Source organism: Mustela putorius, unplaced genomic scaffold (genome assembly GCF_011764305.1).
Source record: "Mustela putorius furo isolate JIRA1106 unplaced genomic scaffold, ASM1176430v1.1 tig00000508_pilon_pilon_pilon, whole genome shotgun sequence".
Taxonomy (NCBI): domain Eukaryota; kingdom Metazoa; phylum Chordata; class Mammalia; order Carnivora; family Mustelidae; genus Mustela; species Mustela putorius.
Window position 1 is genome coordinate 19659707 of NW_025421402.1, and position 20401 is coordinate 19680107.

Here is a 20401-nt window from a genome sequence, read left to right on the forward strand (position 1 = left end):
CCTGATTAAGTGAGGCTCATCCACATTATTCTTTTTTTTTTTTTTTTTTTTTTTTTTTTGAGACAGAGTGAGAGAGAGAGAACACGAGTAGGCGGAGGGTCAGAGGGAGAAGCAGACTCCCCTCTGAGCAGGAAGCCCAACTTGGGGATCAATCCTAGTACCCTGGGATTATGACCTGAGCTGAAGGCAGACGCTTAACCAACAAAGCTACCCAGGTGCCCCTAGGGTAATATTCTTTACTTAGAGACAACTGACTGTAGATGTTAACCCCATCTACGAAATACCTTCACAGCAACATCTAGATTAGAGTTTGATTATATCATTAAGTCATTTTCCAGCCAAGTGGATACATAAAATTAACCATGGCATATATGGTAAGAAGAGAACAATCCTGTAGTTGATTTAACAAAGGGCTCTTCAAATAGTCTTTATTGGTATTAGAAATTATATGGTACAAATGGCCTCAAATTCATGTAATCTTTCGACATTTGTTACACATTATATCAGTCAGTTCATAAGCCAGATCCAGCCTCATCCCCATCATACGAGAATGGCTTCCTCATGGTGGTTTTCTAGTTAGGCTTTCAATAATGACCTAAAAATTCAGTACAAAAACATTTGGAGCCCCAGAAGTCATTTATTCTCACCAGGGACATTTGGAGCTTGCAGGTGAGCTAATGTGTGAATGAGCATTTGTGTAGAGTGACCTTTATATTTTAATGAAGGTTTTGGGATGCCTGTTTTAGGGTCTGATCATAAATGCAAAGATTCATAAAGATACATTATAATAAATATTTTTTTTTTAGCTGAAGTACACTGAAGCCCTGCTACTGTGTTCTAGGTAATGCTTAGCACCTTACCCAGTTATCTCACTGAGCCCTCGCTGCAGTCCTCTGAGGCAGAAGGTGTTTTTGCCTGCATTTTACAGGTTAGTTCCTTGGACTGCAAAGTCCTTTAGATCATGAAACCTTTCTAGTATTTCCAGTGTCTCACCTCCCTGTTCAAGTTTAAGCTTTATCCATGACAGATTCTTAAGCAGAGATTATTGTTAGATTGGCTGAGTTCCTCAGAAGTCTTGCTTTAAAAAAAAAAAAAAAAAAAAAAAAAAAAAAAAAAAAAAAGCCCTCAGAGAGTTCTCTTTGGCTATCCAAGGAGCAATAAACCTATGTCTTTTCAACTGAACCCTTTACTGTGATGCTGCCAAAACCCAAACACCTTGGGTTTGAAATCTGTATGGGGATACACTTTGATCACAACCGATCTGTCTTGTGCCTCCCAAGTTTTGAATTTAGGGTTCACTTAAATGTTCCTTTCGATCTGGAAATGCATAATTTCATTTTAAGGAAAAAGAAAACAATCGCTTTAATAAAAGTCTTTATGAACAAGGTTCAGAGGGCTTCTTGGACAACAAATGACTCTTACAAAACAACATTGTGGTGAGTTAAGTGTAAATGGCTCAGAAACATGCAGATTAAATTTCCCTGAAAACATGCAAGGGCTTCCAAAATTAATGGGGGAAAATAGTTGGACAATGTATATTTCAGACTTCATGCTTTTTCTTCTCTTTTTTGTTCTGTTGATCTTATTTTCTTTTACAAAACACTTCCTGGGGTGACTTCATCTCTTGTGGTCAGGATGCTGTCAGGCCAAGTTGTCATTAATTCTGGTGCATTCTGGGTGGCCCACTCTGGGTATCAGCTGTGTTCCTTCTCTTACAGAGTTAGCTTTCCTCTCTACTATTTGTCTTTCAATATAGGAAAGGTATAAAAATGAAAACAGAATTTAAAGTCTGTGCCAAGCTTTCAGGCCTTGTGAAAGTCCACTGTCCTGACACTTGAGAGACGAATATGTGAGGTTCTTGTATGTTGAAAACTGATAAATCTTCTGTGCTTTAACTCAGAAGATACCACTATGGATATAGATGTTGTAGAGGGATCCATAAATCAAGATTTGAAGATACTTTAGAGGGACTTTTAAAGGGCCCTCTAACCCATTCCCAAGTCTCAGACATATCTCAACATAAAACATGACAGAAACATAATTATAGTCTCATTTCTTAAATACTGCCTTAGAAAAGTTTCTTCAACATACTTCAGAAAAATATTTCTATGTTTTCCCCTGTACAGAAGTTCCCTTAAAAATAATCAAATTCAGGAGAAGAAAAAATGAAACAAGATGGGATTGGGAAGGAGACAAACCATAAGTGACTCTTAATCTCACAAAACAAACTGAGGGATGCTGGGGGGAGGGGGGTTGGGAGAAGAGGGGTGGGATTATGGACATTGGGGAGGGTATGTGCTTTGGTGAGTGCTGTGAAGTGTGTACGCCTGGCAATTCACAGACCTGTACTCCTGGGGTTAGAAATACATGTTTATAAAAAATAAAAATTAAAAAAATCAAATTCTATTTTATGGAAATTGAAATTTACTTTCCTTTTTCTTGTCTTTGACAAGAACAAATTCTGAAACACTGGATTGTTACCCATGGCTCTCCTTGCCTGACCTGCCCAACCTTAGTCAGTGAAGCTTGTCAGACATTTCTTCCTTTCAGAAGAGAACAATGGTGATAGTGTTTATTTTGTGATTCTTCCTGCCCTATCTCCAAGCAATAACATCTGTCATATTGCGAGGTTGCATTAAGTCCTTTCCATCTCGAGACATTATGTAATAAGGAAAAGCCATTTACCTTACTTAAGGAGTGCATATGTAGTGAAAAACGTGGTAGCAGCTTCCTACAGCTTAGAGCTTAGGTGGAATTACAAAATTCACATGCATTGTTGTGTGAGGGAGATCAGCAGTTCCTTTCTCCAAAGCAACTATAAAGCTGGACAAAACTCATAAAAGCAACTATTCTGTAACTCAACCAAAAGCATGCAATAGTCAGCAAATCCTTCATGCTTGGAACACTGGTGAACTTGAAGAATAGTGAGAGTCTGTCATTTCTTACTTGGGGCTATACCCATTTCACCTTACCCAGAGCCCAGTTCAGTCTGCATGGAGAAGTTGGCGGAGTCAGGCAAACCAAGAAAACATTAAACTTTATTGCCACAGTTGAAGGGGTGTCATTTGATTTTGAATGATGGACAATAACTATGCTAAGCCTTGTGAAAGTGATCAGGTAGATAGAGAGAGGGCCTGTGTCTCTCCTAGCCTGAAGTTGCTGTCGTGATTTCATGAAGCCTTAAGTACAACACAGGGTGGTTTAGGTTTCAAGTATATCTAGGTGCAGTATATATGACAATTATAGTGCAGATGAGAAAAAAAAGTGTTTATTAAAGTTTCTATATTTTATCAGACTTAGTGTTGATCTATGTACTGTATTATAGGTAAATTAAAATGTACACCATAATTTTTAAAATAGTCACTAATAAAATAGTATTAGAATAAAAATCATCAGAGAAATTTAAATGATACAATAAAATATTTTTTAAAAAAGCTTTATGTATTTATTTATTTGAGAGAGCACAAAAGAGAGAGAACAGGCAGGAAGAGGGACAGAGGAAGGGGGAGAAGCAGACTCCCCACTTGGCAGGGAGCCTGATGTGGGGCTTGATCCGGGGAGCCTGGGAACATAATCTGGGCTGAAGGCAGATGCTTAACCAACTGAGCCACCCAGGCTCCCCACAATAAAAATATTTTTTTAATACTAAACAAAGGATTAAAGGAGGAACAGAGGACCAAAAATATAGGAAACAGAAAACAAACAGCAAAATGGCAGGTATAAATCCAATTGTATTAATAATTACATTAAATGTGGAAAGGTCTGAATGCCCTGATCGAAAGGAAGAGGTTATCAGAATGGAACAAAAAGCAAAAACCCACTCTATTCTGACTACAAGGATACATTTTAGATTCAAAGACAGAACTAGGTTGAAAATAAAGGATGGGAATAATATACCAGGTAAAGAGTAAAAATGAAAGATTTGAAAGGATCATTTTTAACATCAGACAGAATTGAGTCTCAGGTAAGAATTATTACTAGAGACAAAGAGGGACATTTTGTAATGGTAAAAATGTCAATACATCAAGAATATGTAACAATTATATGCACACCTAACAACAAAGCCTCAAAATAAATGAGGCAAAGCCAACTAGAATTGAAATAATTGACAATTTAAATAGTTGGAGAGTACCTACTCAGTACTGTACTCTTAAAAATTGAAAGAACAGTTCCAGAATAAATCATCTAACATGAAAGAATTGTGCTATACTTTCAACAAACTCAACTTCTGTTTTAAGAACACTCTACCCAAAATACTCTGTTCTATGTATTTGCAAAATGTGTATCTTTTCAAGCAGATGTTGTGATATGACTGTAGAAGATGCCAAGGAATCCACAAAAATACTAGAATTAATCTACCAGTTATATGTATACCAAAAAGTGTTCCTATATGTTAGCAATAAACAGTTTAAAATAAAATGAACAAAGTAATTTGATACTTAATAGCATAAAAAATCCAGTATGGTTAAGTGGCAATTCACCTAAATTGTTATATGAAATCAATGCAATCTCTGTCAAAATACTAGCAGACATTTTTGTAAAAAATTCCAAAAATTTTTCTAAAGTTTGTATGTAAATATAAAGGATCTAGATAGCTAAAACAAGGTTTGAAAAGAAGAACAAAATTAGAGGCATTACTCTACCTGATTTCAAAACTTGCTGTAACATCATAGTGACAAAGCCAGTGTGGCATTATGGAAGGATACAATTAATAGATCCATGAAACAGAACTGAGAGTTTAGAAGTAACCCATTTCTTTAAAGAATAATTAATTTTCAACAAAGATGCCAAGACAATCAATGGGGAGAGAATTGTCTTTTCAACAATAATGCTGGGACAGTTGGATTTCTGTGACAAAAAAATGGATTTAGAGGCTTACCTCATACCATGCAAAAAACTAACTCAAAGTAGATTATAGACCAAAGTGTAAGGGCTAAAATTACACAATTTCTTCAAGAAAATATTGGAGAACGTTTTTGTGTTCATGAATAAGTAAGGAATTCTTAAATATGACCCCCAAAAGCATGATCCATAAAAAGCTGATAAATTGAGCTTTATCACAATTTAAAATGTTTGTGTTACAAAAGACACTTTTAAGCTAATGGAAAGACAGGCGACACACAGGAAGAAAATATTTGCAAGTCATAGTTTTAGTGAAGTACCAGAATCTAAAATATGTAAAGAACTCATATAACTCAATATCAAGAAGATAAACAATCTGATATCAAAATGAGTGAAATTCATGAAATTCAAATGGACATTTGAAGATATTGACAATGAAGATATTAAAACTGGTAATAATTATTGTGAATTAGATGTTCAGCACCAGTAGCTGTAAGAAAAGTGCAAACTAAAATCATAATAATATACTTCTGCTTACCTACTACAGTGGCTATAAACTAAAAAACAGGCAATACTGACAATTGGTCCTGCATTGCTGATGGCAATACAAAATGGTACAGTCACTTTGGAAAACAGTCTGGCAGTTTCTTAGAAAGACATAACCTTATATAACTCAGCAATTTCACTGCTAGGAACCTACCTAATGGGGGCAGGAAATCACGTTCATACAAAGATGAGTATGTGAATGTTCATAGCAAGAAACAGAAACAATTCAAACTTCCATCAAGTAATAAATGGATTAAAAATGTTATATGCATAGAAAAGAGTACTATTTGGCATAAAAAGGAAATGAAAATCATACTGATTCATACTATAATGTGGATAAACCTCAAAAACATTATACTGACTTAAAGAGGCCACATGTAAATAACTACATTTTGTATGATGCTGTATCTGGGAAATCTCCAGAAAAGGCAAATTTAAAAGAGACCAGAAGCAGATCATTGGTTGCCTGGGGCTGAAGGTGTTGTGAGATTAAGCTACAAATGGACATGAGTGTACTTTTTGGCGTTTTGAGAGGATTCTAAAACTGGATTATGGTATTGGTCATACAACTCATCTGGTTAAAAATCACTGCACTGGACAATTATTTTTTAAAAGATTTTATTTACTTATTTGAAGAGATCACAAGTAGGCAGAGAAGCAGGCCGAGACAAAGAGAGGGGGAAGCAGGGTCCCCGCTGAACAGATGTGGGGCTCCATCCCAGGACCCTGGGATCATGACCTGAGCTGAAGGCAGAGGCTTTAACCCATTGAGCCACCCAGGAACCCTGCATTAGACAATTATAATAAGTGAGTTTGGTACGTAAAAATCTTGGTATCACTTCAGCAGCACATGTACTAAAATTGGAAGGATACAGAGAAAGTTGGCATGGCTCATGAGCAAGGATGACATGCAAATTCGTGAAGTGTTTCATACTTTCTGAGGCATAGCTTAATAAACCCTAGTGCTACCAAAAAATTCCACAAAGTCTTATTGTATGTGCACCATTGACCAGACACAGTACTAGGCACTGGCAATTGAGGGAGACTAAGTAAGATGAAACTCCTGCCTCCATGGGGCTTATAGTTCCCAGGAGTCTGTAAGGATTTGAAGCACGTTAGAATTGCCAGCTTCTGAAATTTCAGAAAAATCTTGAACTGTGTTAAAAATATTCTATCTCCTTCCCCCCAAGGAATATTCCATGGAACTAACATTCAATTGTAAGGGATTTGGGGAAGATGAAAATAAGGACATAAACACATAAATATAGAACATTTCAGGAGGTGATAAATGCTGCTAATAGAATAAGAAAAAGGAATAAAAATGCTGAAGGAGGAAAAAGAGGTATTCTTTTATGTAGGATGGTAGTGGAAGGCCTCCTTGGTAAGGTAACCTTTGGCAGGAGACCCAGGAGAATGGGAAAGGGAGAGCCATGCCAATGTCTGCTTTCCTGGTGGAGGGAGCTGAGTCAGGGGTGTGTGGCCTCTTTGAGGACTGGCAAGGAGGCCAGTGTGGTTGGACCCGACTGAGTGAGTGGAGAGCGTAAGAGATGAAGTTAGAGGGAGCTGGGTCAGAGCCAGTAAAAGCCTGAAACGTATTGTCTGACTTTAAATTTTACTCCGAGTGAGCTGAAGGGCCTACTGTGTTTTGAGCAGAGAAGTGAAATGATCTAACATGTTCTAATGGGTCATCTGGCTGCTGGTGGAGAACGGGCTGTGGACTGCAAAGCTGGAAGCAAGGAGCTCAGTTAGAGGCTATTCACAGTCACCTGGGAGAGGGACACCAAAGGCTCAAATCAGGTTGACAGCAGTGTACATGAGAAGGAAGTGGGTCCTAGGATATGGTGACCAGAGAGGCCACAGTGTTTGCTGTCGGATTGAATGATAGGTGTAGGAGAAAGAGGAGAGTGAAGGATGACCCCAAGGTTTCTGCGGGGAGAAACTAGACTCGGTTATGAAGCAGATGTTGTCCTTAGGACGGGTCACAGTGTAGCCTAGTACTGCTGGTAGGACCCGATAGGATTAATTGCTAACGTCCTGATGGATTAGGAGAGCAGGACGGGTAACTGAGCTCTCCTCACGCAGTATTTAAATCCGATTACATTCAGTGGTTACTTTATGAGTGTTCATCCTTGCTCCTGGCACCATAGTTACAAAGGGTTTCCTCGGCCATTACTCAGGAAACAGTACATCTCAAAGATGGCGGCAGTCCTGTGTGTTCCGTGGCCTCTCAGGAACCTTCTCCACCAGATGGCAGCACAGAGGTTCAGAGGCCTTCGGCACAAAGCCTCTTCCTTAATGAATATAAATGAAAAGCATTAGGCCCCTTTTTCGGGCAAAGTCAGACTTTCAGTCTCCTTCCTATCTTCCCTCCCCCACCGAGGGCAACCCCTTCCAATAATCAGCCTTCTAGACCATAAGAGAAGCTTTTAACGTTGTAATCTCTTGTCACATTACTCAGCAGCCTCATCCAGGCCCAGGAAACCATTTCCTGGAGGCCTCTTTTTTATTTGTGTTCATTAGCTCTGCGAATACATTCTCTTGGAAACCACAGTTTAATAAATTTCATAGCGCATGACCAGCGGACTTCATGAATATTCGTCACTCAAAGCGATTTGTTTATTCAGCTTCTCTTACCTCTCCTCCCTTCCCTTAACTTCGTCCTGTGGAATGATAGTAGTACGCGGAGAGCTGGCTGGCCACAACAGGCCAAACACGAGAAGGAGAAGGAGCTTTCTGAGCTCACACCTGTTTTAAGATTTGTTATCCTTGAAACGAAAAGCTGTAGGGATTCACGGGGCTCCTTCCTTGTAGCTCCCAGTGGACCTTGCTATTAAACCGCAGGGAGGAGCCCAGCCTTCAGAGCACTTAAAAGTACTTATGTCAAATCCATCCCATTCTTCCGGCCTCCGTTCCTGAATCCAGCCACCATTCCCAGGGGCTGGAGCACATTACAAGGCATTCACTTCATATGAATGGGCACAAACAGACTTTTTCACCATTTAGATATGTCTACATTTGCAGGCACATCCTGTAGGCTGCCTGAAACAGCCTTAATTTCAATTTACTGTCTCCCCAAGGATCTTGCCATTCTCCCGAAAGTGGAAAACTCACTGGTTGTTTCTCCTCACCGACCTCTCACCCCAGCCCTCTGTCTGCCCTCCTCCTCTTTCAAGGAAAAAGCTGTACTGGGAGGAATATTTTGCTCAAGATGAATAGAATGAAGTTTTGATGCTTCTAACAGTGCATAGGATCTTCTGTTTAAAAAAAAAAAAAATAATGAGCACCAGATTATCACATTTGGAAACCGTTCAAAGGCAGCGCACAAAACCCAGTAAATGCCGACATGGGTCCCCCTAGTATGTGGCTCTACAAGGGAGCATGAAATCGTAGTCTTGAACTTTTATGTTATCTTTCTGTTCTGCTGGGGCTAACTGCCTTTAACTTGTACTTGCGGAAATTTTTAAATGAATGCGAAAGTAGAGCTCCGTGAGTCCATCCTTAACTGTCATGGTGATCAACATCTGACCTGTCCTGTTTTATCTAATCCTCCTCACACATGTCCACATCCTCTTTACTTGGAGATTTAAAAACAAGTACAGATGTTAAGTCTTTTTCCCTGTACACAGTTCTGTATGTACGGTTGATTGATAGGGGTTTCCTCTTTAACCATAATCACTGTGTCAATATCACACCTAACAAAATTAATGAGAATTCCTTAAAATCATCTAATAGCCAGTCCGTATTAATTTTTCCCAGATTCCTGCCATCTGCGTTTTTGTTCAGAATCCAAGCAAGGTCCAGTCTTTGCACTAGTTGTTTTATCCTTAAATCTCTCTTATTCTACAACTCCTTTTATTCCTCTCCTTCTTCTTCTTTTGAAATCTTATGGCATAGACTTGGTGATGTTCAGATTTTGGTTCTGTAGGAATGTCCCACACCAGAGATTTGACTGATCACTTCCTTGTGGTGTCCCTTCACTTCTTATACCAAAGAAGTTCCTTAAGAGTCCCTTGATTGTGACACTTACCTCCAAGAAACCATCAATGAGTTGAAATAATAATTACAATGACAAGTGCTGTGCACAGATGAAAAACAATGGAAATGAGAGTTGTACTAAATGAAACTTTCTATCTGTTCCCTATCAATGTATAATAAACTGATAATTCAAAATCTATGTGTTTTTTGTTGTTGTTGTTGTTGATTTATTTGTTTATTTATTTATTTTTTGTATTCTACTTTATTTTTTAAAGATGCTGGTTGTAGCCCTGGAAATGAATGGAATAACCCACCAATGAATCAGGGCCCACTGACTGAAATCCTATCTTTGTGCCTTTGAATTCACATTGGAGCAAAGAATTGAGATGAAGGTTTTCAGAGGCTGTACAGAGCATCCTCCGATGTAAGTTTTTCTGGGTAGAACAGCTGGAAAGCGAGATGAAGGGAGACACTTGGGACAAAGTAAGAAGTTCGGAAATTTCAAATATCTTATTTATAAAGAAGAGGACTAAAACTCGTTCAGTGGTTTTTACATGCTGGATGTTATTCCATTTTATCTTATGCAAGTTTCATAAAAATATGATAGACTAGCTTTTACCATTTACAAGTCACATGAGAAAACCTGTCTCTCTGTGATTAGGTAACATGGTTGAGCTGACAGAGTTACTAAAGGCACAGAGTACTAAACAATTGATAGGGGCCATATCTCCTCCTCACTCATATGGTGATTGGCGACCCATGGAGTCTGATGTCAGCATGCACTGTGAATCTTTGTGCGTTGCTTATTGACTTTGTCAACTAATAAATGAGGAATGAAAAACATAATGTATGCAAACACACAGCATCTACTGGGCAAAGAGTATATATTTATATATATATACACACACACATATATAAGATACATATTAGAATATACATGTATAAAATATACATGTATATAATAATATACATATATTATATAAATTAGAAAATTTGATTCTTCAAATTATCCACTAGAACAAGACAATATGTTGAAGATACTGACATTGGCTACATTTCTAAACTTGGATTCTACTAGCATCACCCATTGTCATGTTTCCTAAGTCAGTAAACACTGAGTGTGGTCAGCACCCTGTATGGACTAAGCACTATAGCAAAACTAGACAAGCAAAGGAACAGGCAAGTTCAACAACAGGTGTCAGTCTCTGGCAGAGAAATTTCATAGGGTGAACCATAATTTTACACACTCACCCACTGTCTCATCAGGACTAGGTTAGAGATTTGGTGTTGCTATTGGCATTGTTCTGACAATATTTCCATCCTCACACATGTCATATCAGAAGGCAATGAAGTGTGGTATTTAATAGCACGACCCTCAGATCGAGGCTGTTGATGCCCAAATCCTGGTTGTGCACTTAGTCACCATGTGGTCTTGGACAAATTCAATGCTTTTTTCCTCCAACCTCATTTGTAAAACTGATCGTTGTTGATGATGCTGATCGTGGTGATGATGATAAATGTGCCCACCTCATAGGTTGTCGTGAGGATTAAATGCTTTATCATACCTGAAGCACTTGGAACAGTAGCTCAAATGTAAGAATTATTGGCAAATATATGATGTCATGAGTTAGACATTCCCTCTCCTCTCAGAAAGGCAGACTTCCTCAGTCTTAATTGCATTTTGATTGCTTTCTGGAGTGGATCAAATCAGAAGTGTATCTCTGCTCATTCAGTGGGATTTTGTTAGTCCTATCCGATAGATAAAACGCAGTGTGAGGGGGCGCCTGGGTGGCTCAGTGGATTGGGCCGCTGCCTTGGGCTCGGGTCATGATCTCAGGGTCCTGGGATTGAGTCCCGCATCGGGCTCTCTGCTCAGCGGGGAGCCTGCTTCCCTCTCTCTCTCTCTCTGGCTGCCTCTCTGTCTACTTGTGATTTCTCTCTGTCAAATAAATAAATCTTTAAAAAAAAAAAAAAAACGCAGTGTGAGCATGTCACATGTTCAAAGATGAGTGGAAGATCTGATCTTCCCTCAAAAAACATGATCTAATTGAGAAATAAGTATAATTTGCCACCACCTGGCTTGGAGACCTCTCTCAAAATACTATCACTTCCTAAAAATGAAGGGCTCAACTCTTCTACAACCCGTGATGGATGAGCTGGGACCCACCAGGCTTTACTACCACACGTCACAAAGGCAAGATTCTCTTTCTGAGAAATATAATGAAAATGATGAACTCCTAGAACTCTTTTAAATAAAATAGAGCCTGAAAAGTGAGGGACTATTATGTTATTTAGTGACAGCTTCCAGAAGAAAAATGTGAAGAAGTATATGATTAAACATTTTTATTTAGGGCCCATTTTTTCCCCTCCTCCCTTCCTTGCTTCCTTCCTTCCTTCTTTTCTTCCTTCCCTTCTGCTTCCTCCTCTACTTCCTCCATCTCCTTTTTGTTTTCTTCCTTCTCCTAGTTAGGCATTAATAAAGACGCGTCAAAGAAGCAATGGGCTTATCAAGTTGAGCAAGACAACTTCCGTCCCTTCTTTTGGAAATTATGATTGGAGAAGCTTTGTTCACATCCTTTCTTCCTCTCTCATAAGGTGATTAACTTTCAAATCTGCAGACGGTCTTTCCTTTGATGTCTAGGAGGACCTTGGACAGACAGTACAGTATTCAGAGGGAACATTCTGAGCCCATAGTGCAGTCCTCACTCCGATGAATCTCTCTCAAAATTATTGCTCATTGAAAATGGATAGGCATGTTTATTTGTGAAGTCAATAAGCTCCCAAAGGGAACCAGAGGCCCAGATGTCTTCATCTTTTTTTAATTGGCCATTTGTCTTCCTCTAAAGATGCATATCTTCTATGATAGCAAATAGAGTCATTTATCTTGAACTGGTTGCTCCATATTTAGCTATATCACAAGTCATGGACTTAGTGAAGTGTTGGGAACCTCAATAATGCATCATATGTCTCATTAGCAATGTAGAAATCTGCTTCTGGGCCGAAGTATTAACTGCTGCCAAAACGAACAACTGCCTGTCACATAGGAATGTACTGCAGGAATCAGCTACCTCATGTCTTATTAGGATAGATTTTCTCCAGTATATGGTGCAAGAGACATGAGAATTTATTTTCCTGCATGGTTCTTCAGCCTGAGCTGGATGCAGCCCTACAAATGGGTGATTTGAAAGGGTTATTTGATAAGCCTCTTGTTTGCAACTGAAAAAGGCATCTTCCAATAATGACAGTACCAAAAGTCCAGGATAGGTTTCTGAAGTCACCCGTGAGAAGTTACTGAAAGCAAAGCTGAAGTTTTGTCATTTATAGCCACTAATCCATGTAAGCAATCTTCTGTCCCAGCACTGAGTCCCTGAGTCCCTGAGGCCTCTAAGGTTTCAGTTACTGCTGAGATAGTGAAGAGGAGGTGGGGGATGGGTAGCTGCACAGAACTGGGGGCAAAGGCGGAGAGAACAAACAGAGAGTTTCATGGCTTCTATTATGTTTGCTAAGGTCATCAGGAAATCGGAAGTGATCAGCATTCTATAGACCTCGTACTTCTCATTACAATATGGCCCCTTAAAGAACCCCGAAAAAACAATACAACCCCTTCATCTGAGGTTTTCTTTCCATGGTTTCAGTGACCTGTGGTCTGCTGCGGTCTGGAAGCAGATGATCCTCCTTGTGAAAACAGAAGGTCCATAGTGGCCTAAGGCTGCGTCACGATGCTTGCATGATTCATATCACGTCTTCTCACCTCAGAGGCATTTTGTCGTCTTACATCACCACAGCAAGAAGGGTGAGTAAATACAACAATGTTTTGTGAGAGAAAAAGGCCATACTTAAGTATCTTTATTACAGTGTACTGCTAAAATTGTTGCATTTTACTCTTAGTTATTGTTATTCTTTAACTGTGCTTCATCTATACATTAAATATATATCCGCTTGGAAAAAACATACTATATATAAGGTTTAGTACCATCCATGGTTTCAGGCATCCACCAGGGGTCTTGGAATGTATCCCCTGCATATAAAGGGGGACTACTGTATACAGCTTGTTATCTAATTGCCTCCATGAAGATCTTATGTGTTTGTAATCGAAAAACTTTGTCCTTACAAAAATTTAAGAATTTATGGCCATATCTAGAGCCTCCAAGAAATGGATATAGAGATGTATTCTTGGGGTGGGGGATGCACAACACAATTTGTCTGGCTTCATATACAGATTATTTTAAAAATTTGTTACTTCAATATTGCATTTGGGGAACAAATGGACTGTGTAGTTTGTTGGCATTTGTTTGATCATAACCAAATTCCAGGACTTCGTGAATCTTCCAGAGACTCGGAATCATGTCTGAATCATGAAGAGTACTCTGGAACATAAGTCCCTCATCCTGTAATGACTTAGGGAGAGGACAGTCTCGACTCTCTTTGTGCCTGATGGGGGCAGTGGTAGTGTGCACATTAACTTTCTGATACAAATGCACAGGTGCACCCTGTCCCAGACCATGGTGATATTTTTCCAAAGCTGGTACCATCTTGGATTAGACTGAAGGTTGACCAAGTGAGTAAAAACTGACATTGAATGTATATCTAAACTTCTTCAATACTGCACTTAACTAAATAAAGATACATAATTAGAAATAGTGTGTAAAGTTTTATATTCTGACAGTCACTGGTGTTTCAGAGATAAGGTCTCTGCTCTTAGGAATTTATAGTCTAGCTGTGAAAATACATAGACCATAATTACCACACAATGGAATATATGCTATGATAGAAATATGTATCCAGAGGAGGAAGAAATGAATTTAACTTTGAGGGAGATGTCATAGAGGGTGTGGATTTGTACCTTAGGAAAGATGTAGGATTGCTGTAGATGGTCAAGGAAGTGGGGAGCATATGGGCTAGAGAAAATCATATGTGGGAACATCTGAAGGTAGGAAAGTATCTAGCCTACTTGGGGAAGAGCGAGGGTCCCTGGTGTGGCGTAAAGGTAGAGACGGCCAGTGAGGCTGGAAAGGTAAACACTGGCTAAAGTATGGAAATGCTTCCCTAGGGGTGCCTGGGTGGCTCAGTTGTTAAGTATCTGCCTTTGGCTCAGGTCATGATCCCAGGGTCTGGAATAGAGCCCTGCATCAGGCTCCCTGCTCGGTGGGGAGCCTGCTTCTCCCTCTCCCACTCCCCCTGTTTGTGTTCCCTCTCCCACTGTCTTTGTCAAATAAGTAAATAAGATCTTTTAAAAAAGAAAAAAAGAAAGAAAAGAAAGAAAGAAATGCTTCCCTACATGTCGTGCTAGGACGTTTGGACTTTAGTCCGTAAACAATGGAAAGTCATGAAGAGGAGGTATTGACTAAAGCTCCTGTTAGAAAATCTGATAACAGAATATAATATTAGGAAAAGTACAAGCAACCAAACCGGACTGGAACTCTCTGGACGGGGAGCCCCTTGGAGGAATGGCTGCATTCCCTCTTTAGGTCTTTCTAGGAAGCAAAGTGGCTTGGTTCTTCAGGAGAATGGCTGTCCCCAATGTGACACCAATGGCTGTCAAGGCATTCTCATCAATGGAACCAAAGATTCATCTCTTTCAGATTTGTGCTTGGGATGTGCTGATATTCCTTGTGATGTGGTCTGTGTTTACTGCCTCTGCCTCGAAGCAAACTTCTCTGACCATCCAGTACAGTTTCTCACGTCTGCTAAAGCCAGTCTTCTGTCCTGTGCTCTGCTCACCTCTCCATTTTCTCTCTTACACACATCTGGCATCTCTGATGAACCAGAGGGCACACCGACTTTCTAGAAGTTTATTGAGTGGTTTTTCACTGAACGGACATTTGTTGAACACCTTCTATGTATCAGGCCCTGGGCTAGTCCCTCCATGTAATGCTAAACAAGAGTGAATCACTGGTGCAGCTTTATTCATGGCTCTTTCATTTCACTCTATCATAGCTTCTATATCACACATAGGCTTTGATCAAGGCCATTCGTGATCTGACTTTGTCTTGGTGGTATCTTTTTCCTAACATCCACCAATGTGTCTCCTCTCCTCTGGTCAAGGCTTGTACCCAATCTCCTTCCTCTAAGCCAGCCTGAGGGTCGTTCTTCCTAACTCAGAGCCCTTCTCCTTGCAAATCCAAATCCCAATCACCATTCAAGGGAGCTGCCTCATGAAATCTTTCTGATAGCTAGCGTTCTTTTTTTATTTCTTTGGGATATGGTTTAAAGAAGTTAAAAGAGGTTAGCTCTAGGGAGAGGAAGATATGTGATTGGGGTAGGGAGTTCACAGAGCAATTGGCAACAGCTATTTCTCAAGCTGGGTGATGGTCATATACAGGGATTTTTGTTTGTTTTTTTTTTAAACATAATTGTTTTTTCTGTTTTTGTCTGGCTGAATTATTTGACTGAAGAAAAATAGTATGTCACTTATTAAGTGTGTACCTCACTCAAGTTATTTAACTTCTTTAAGCACCAGTACCCCATTTGTAAAATGAAATGAAAATAACACCCCCTTATAGAGTTGTGAGAATTGGTAATTAAGTTGATGCCTAGTGAGTACTTACAAAGTGCTTGACACATAGTAAGTGCTCAATAAATATCAGTGATTATCTTTACCTCTCTCTTCCTTCTGAGCTCCTAAGAGTACTTTTGCTATAAACTCTAATCCAACATTTAATTGGGCCTTGGCTGGTTCTTTAATTTTTTCTATTTTTTCAATTGCACTTCTTCTCTCACCCCCACGATGTTGTAAACAAGTCGAGGGTGGGCGTGTATGTGATCCTTTGTATGCTCTGCAACACCTCAATTGTATTTGAAGAGCTTAAGAAGTACTTATAGGTTGATTGATTGGAATAATCTTTTCAAGAATGAACTATATATGACCCCCATAAGTTTTCCACTCAGGTGTGTCTGAATGTCTAAAAAAATGTCCTGTGTATGTCTGTTACTTTCCACCCATAATATGACTTAGGAGAAGGTCACCTTGGGCTCAGAGTTGAAATATACAGATCAGCAGAGGACATGATCATTCACAGGCTTTCCAAAGTCCACTCACCACTTCCTTTTTCCATTCAGTACTAGAACATCACCTAATAACTCAATAAGCATGCTCACCTCCCCCTTCTTAAAAGGTTATAATCTTCTATTTAACACTTTAAGGAAAATCTGAGCTAACCAGCTGCTCCACAGCCAAGTTCTAATGGTGATAATCATCTCACTCTTGGTGAGACTATTTTAGGGTTTGTGTAAAGCCATGGTTTGGGTTCCAGAGTCCACAGCAGAGCTAAAATCCCATCAGTTTCTGGCTATAGGGCATCTCTCTGCCAGTAATTCATCTCCCTAGCTATTGCTTGCCTCTGGGGTGAAGTCAATCCAGTCTAAACAAAGGGGGCCCAGAAGACTGGCCTGAACCCCTAACATGTGCTTGCCAACCCCTGAGACCACATTTCCATTTATCACATGGTTTCCAAAGGTTCTAGGAGGCCAAGTGTTTCTACAGGTGTCCTTGGTTGGCAGGTAAGAAAACCAAGAAGAAACAGTCTCTGTCTCCAAGCTGTTTCGTTAGAGTTTGGTGCTGCTTAGTCCTTGGTCAGACCATCTAATTTCAAGGAATCTGTTTAGTGGAACTGCCTTTGCTGGAGTGGGTGACCAGGCAGCAGAGGGGAGAGGGGCAAAAGGGAAAGGAAATGGGTTAGAATGATGAAACTAAGTAATTGCAAGAAGAAAGCCCATTTGGTGGGTAATCAAGTTTCCAAATCAATACCTAAATAGATCATAAACCGTGCTAAAAGGATAAGGTCTCAGGAGACTCAAATGAGTCTTCATTCTCAATCTTATATGGTAAATCTATTGCCTACCGGGTAGAAGAAACATTTAAGATAGAAAGTATAAATATGGGGCACCTGGGTGGCACAGTTGGTTGAGGAACTCTTAATTTCAGCTCAGGTTGTGATCTGAGAGGGTCTTGAGATTGAGCCCTGCGTTAGGCTCTATGGAGAGTCTGCTCAAGATTCTCTCTCCCATGCCACTGCCCCTCCTGCTTGTGAACTCTCTCTCTCCCGCTCTCTCTCTCTCTCACTTTTTGCCTCTTAAATTAATCAATCAGTCAATCAATCAACCAATCTTAAAAAAAAGAAAGTGTCAATAAAATTCATGTCTGACTTCAATCATAGGTGCCTCATATGCTTGAACTTCTTCGTGTCCACCTCAGTCTCCATCTTGTAAATTGTATCCAAATAACATTGAAAACACACACACACACACACACACACACACACTCACACACATCACCACCACCACCAACAACAACAACCACCACCACAAAGACCTTCCTGGCCTGGGAATTCTGTGCAGTCAGGCCTGACTTCTGTCAATTACCCCAGATGCTAAAACTAATTGGCTTGATGCTCAGATGAAAGAATCTATGGCTCGAAAGGCAGGAAAAGACCCCTCCTGTGACCAAAGCCATTAAACCTCAATTAGGACATAGACAGAGAAGGTGTAGATGAGTCTGGGGTAATTACCAGTCTCTGTCTGACAGCTCAGTTCCTGCAGCCTGGGCCAGAGCAGGTGATCTGGAAACCCGATCCTCAGACAGCTGCAGATGGCGCAGGCTGATTGTATCCTGCCCACCAGACCTCCCCTCTTCTGGCTGCTTTCTGCAGTGGGTGGCCCCTCACAACTTCTTACGGCCTGGCAAGCTGGCCCCATCTGTTTTAGACATGGACAAGCACGCAGAGAGCCACCCAGGGGCAAACATTATAGATTCCAGCCCAGGAGACAACTGCTGGATAGGAGCGATCGTGATGCTCCTCTTTGTGCTTTAGGACCATCTCTAGAAAACCCCTTCTGTGTGCTTCAGGTGCATTAGTAACCAACCAAGGCATCCCCTGTCCTCATTCTAGGTACTTGGGGAGACTTGATGACTACTTGGCCCCGGCTGTTTCCCAAAGGCTTCCTGAGACTGGAGTCATTCCTGCCTTCAATCCTGAAAGTGCTTTAAGTGTAGGGATGGAACCGGTTCCCAGGGATGAGGCTATGGGATGAATCACCCTCCAAGTTCACATGTGAAAATCCCAACCCCTCACACCTCAAATGTAATGGTATTGGAGGCAAAGTTTGAAGAGCCGACGTTTGAATGAGGCCACTAAGGTTCGGGAGAGGCCTTCATCCAAACTGACTGGTGTCCTGATGAGAAGGCGAAATTAGGACACAGGTGGAGATTCTACAGATGCCTGTGAACAGAGGATTGATCACGTGAAGAGGCATCCAGAGGGCAGCCATCTGCACGTCAACCAGGGAGGTCTCAAGGGAAACCAATGGCACAGACACCTTGACCTTGGACTTTCAGCTTCCTAAACTAGGAGAAAATAAATGTCTATTGTTTCAGCCACCCAGTCTGTGGTATTTTGTTATGGCCTCCAAGCAGACGAATACACATGGGTTCATTAATTCACTCAACAGCTATTTGTTGAACATTCACTAGGTGCCAGATATTGTTTAGGGGGCAGCAAATACAGAGTGAAGAAGAACCCTGGTCCCTGCTGTCATAGGGTTTACATTTTGGTCACCCTAAATGTGACCAAATAGAGGGGAAGGTCACTAAAGACGTAAAGGAATGAACAAGTTAATTTGAGAGAATGGTCAGTGTTATGAAGGAGACAGAACAGGATTGTGTAATGGAGAGTATGAGGGAGCAGCTTTGGATAGGGCAATCAGAAGAAGGGTTTTCAGGGACCATATTTGAACTGAGGCCTGAAAATAAGATATTACCTGCACAAAGACCTAAGGAGGAGAGTGTGCAAAAGGTCTTGGGCAGGAACAAATTGATGTCTTTGAGGAACAGAAAGCCAGGAGGAGTGAGAGAATAGTGGTTAGAGATGGATTTATGTCTATTGAAACGAGGGACAAGCGTGGCCAGCTACACAGCTCTTGCGTCCTCAAAGCCAGCAGGGAGGTCATGAACTGAAGAAGGTATCTAGAGAGGTGAAAGACACAGAGCAGAATCCTGACGAAGGAATCTGAGGTCTACCTGCCTAGTTGGCCTGGATAACTGGTTCTCAACCTGACCAGAATTAACGCCTCTTTTTAAAGCAAATATTGTATAAGAACCTTTTCATCATCCCCATCATAAATAATGTGATTTATCTCAATGCATAATTTTAAAAAATCAATATAATGCTATAACTATAATAAAAGGAAACATTTATTTTATCTTGTTTTAAGATTTTATTTTTAGTAATTTTAAAAAAATATTTTATTTATTGGGGCACCTGGGTGACTCAGTGGGTTAAAGCCTCTGCCCTCTGCTCAGGTCATGATCTCAGGGTTCTGGGATGGAGCTCCACATCGGGATCTCAGCTCGGCGGGGAGCCTGCTTCCACCTCTCTCTCTGCCTGCCTCTCTGCCTACTTGTGATCTCTGTCTGTGAAATAAATAAATAAAATCTTAAAAAAAAGATTTTATTTATTTATTTGACACAGAGAGAGAGAGAGATCACAAATAGGCAGAGAGGCAGGCAGAGAGAGAGGGGGAAGGAGGCTCCCTGTTGAGCAGGTAGCCCGATGTGGGACTTGATCCCAGGACCCTGAGACCCTAACCTGAGCTAAAGGTGGAGGTTTAACCCATGGAGCCATCCAAGCGCCCCAAGATTTTATTTTTAAGTAGACCTTCACCCAGCTTGGGGCTCGAACCTATAACCCTAAGATCAAGAGTTGCATGCTCTACCAACTGAGGCAGCCAGGAACCCCAAGGGAAATGTTTATACTAAAATAATGTCAATGCATAAATATGCTGGCCCAAGTATGCTGGAAGAGACAAGAGTCAGTGGCCAGCAGGTTGAATCACTGTGAATGACTACCCCTGCCGGCTGACACCTAGTTGAGTGGATTAAACTGACTACTTAGAAAATATTCCTCCAGCTTTACAACTTGTTATGGTAATGTCATGTCAATTTTAAGATTATGGTCCAGTTTGGGGAAGTTTTCTTTAAACTTCTTTTATTTGTGAGCATTAAGATTTCCTGGCTATTCAGGTTTTCTTGTGCAATGGCTTA

The 20401-nt window shown here is 40.4% G+C and overlaps 1 non-coding gene across 1 annotated transcript; it reads left to right on the forward strand.

Moving 5' to 3' along the window:
• Nucleotides 1–6220: 6220 nt before the first annotated feature.
• Nucleotides 6221–6326, forward strand: LOC123392359. Its single transcript, XR_006607091.1, has one exon. It is a non-coding gene; the product is annotated as a U6 spliceosomal RNA (small nuclear RNA).
• The last annotated feature ends 14075 nt before the right edge of the window (nt 6327–20401 follow it).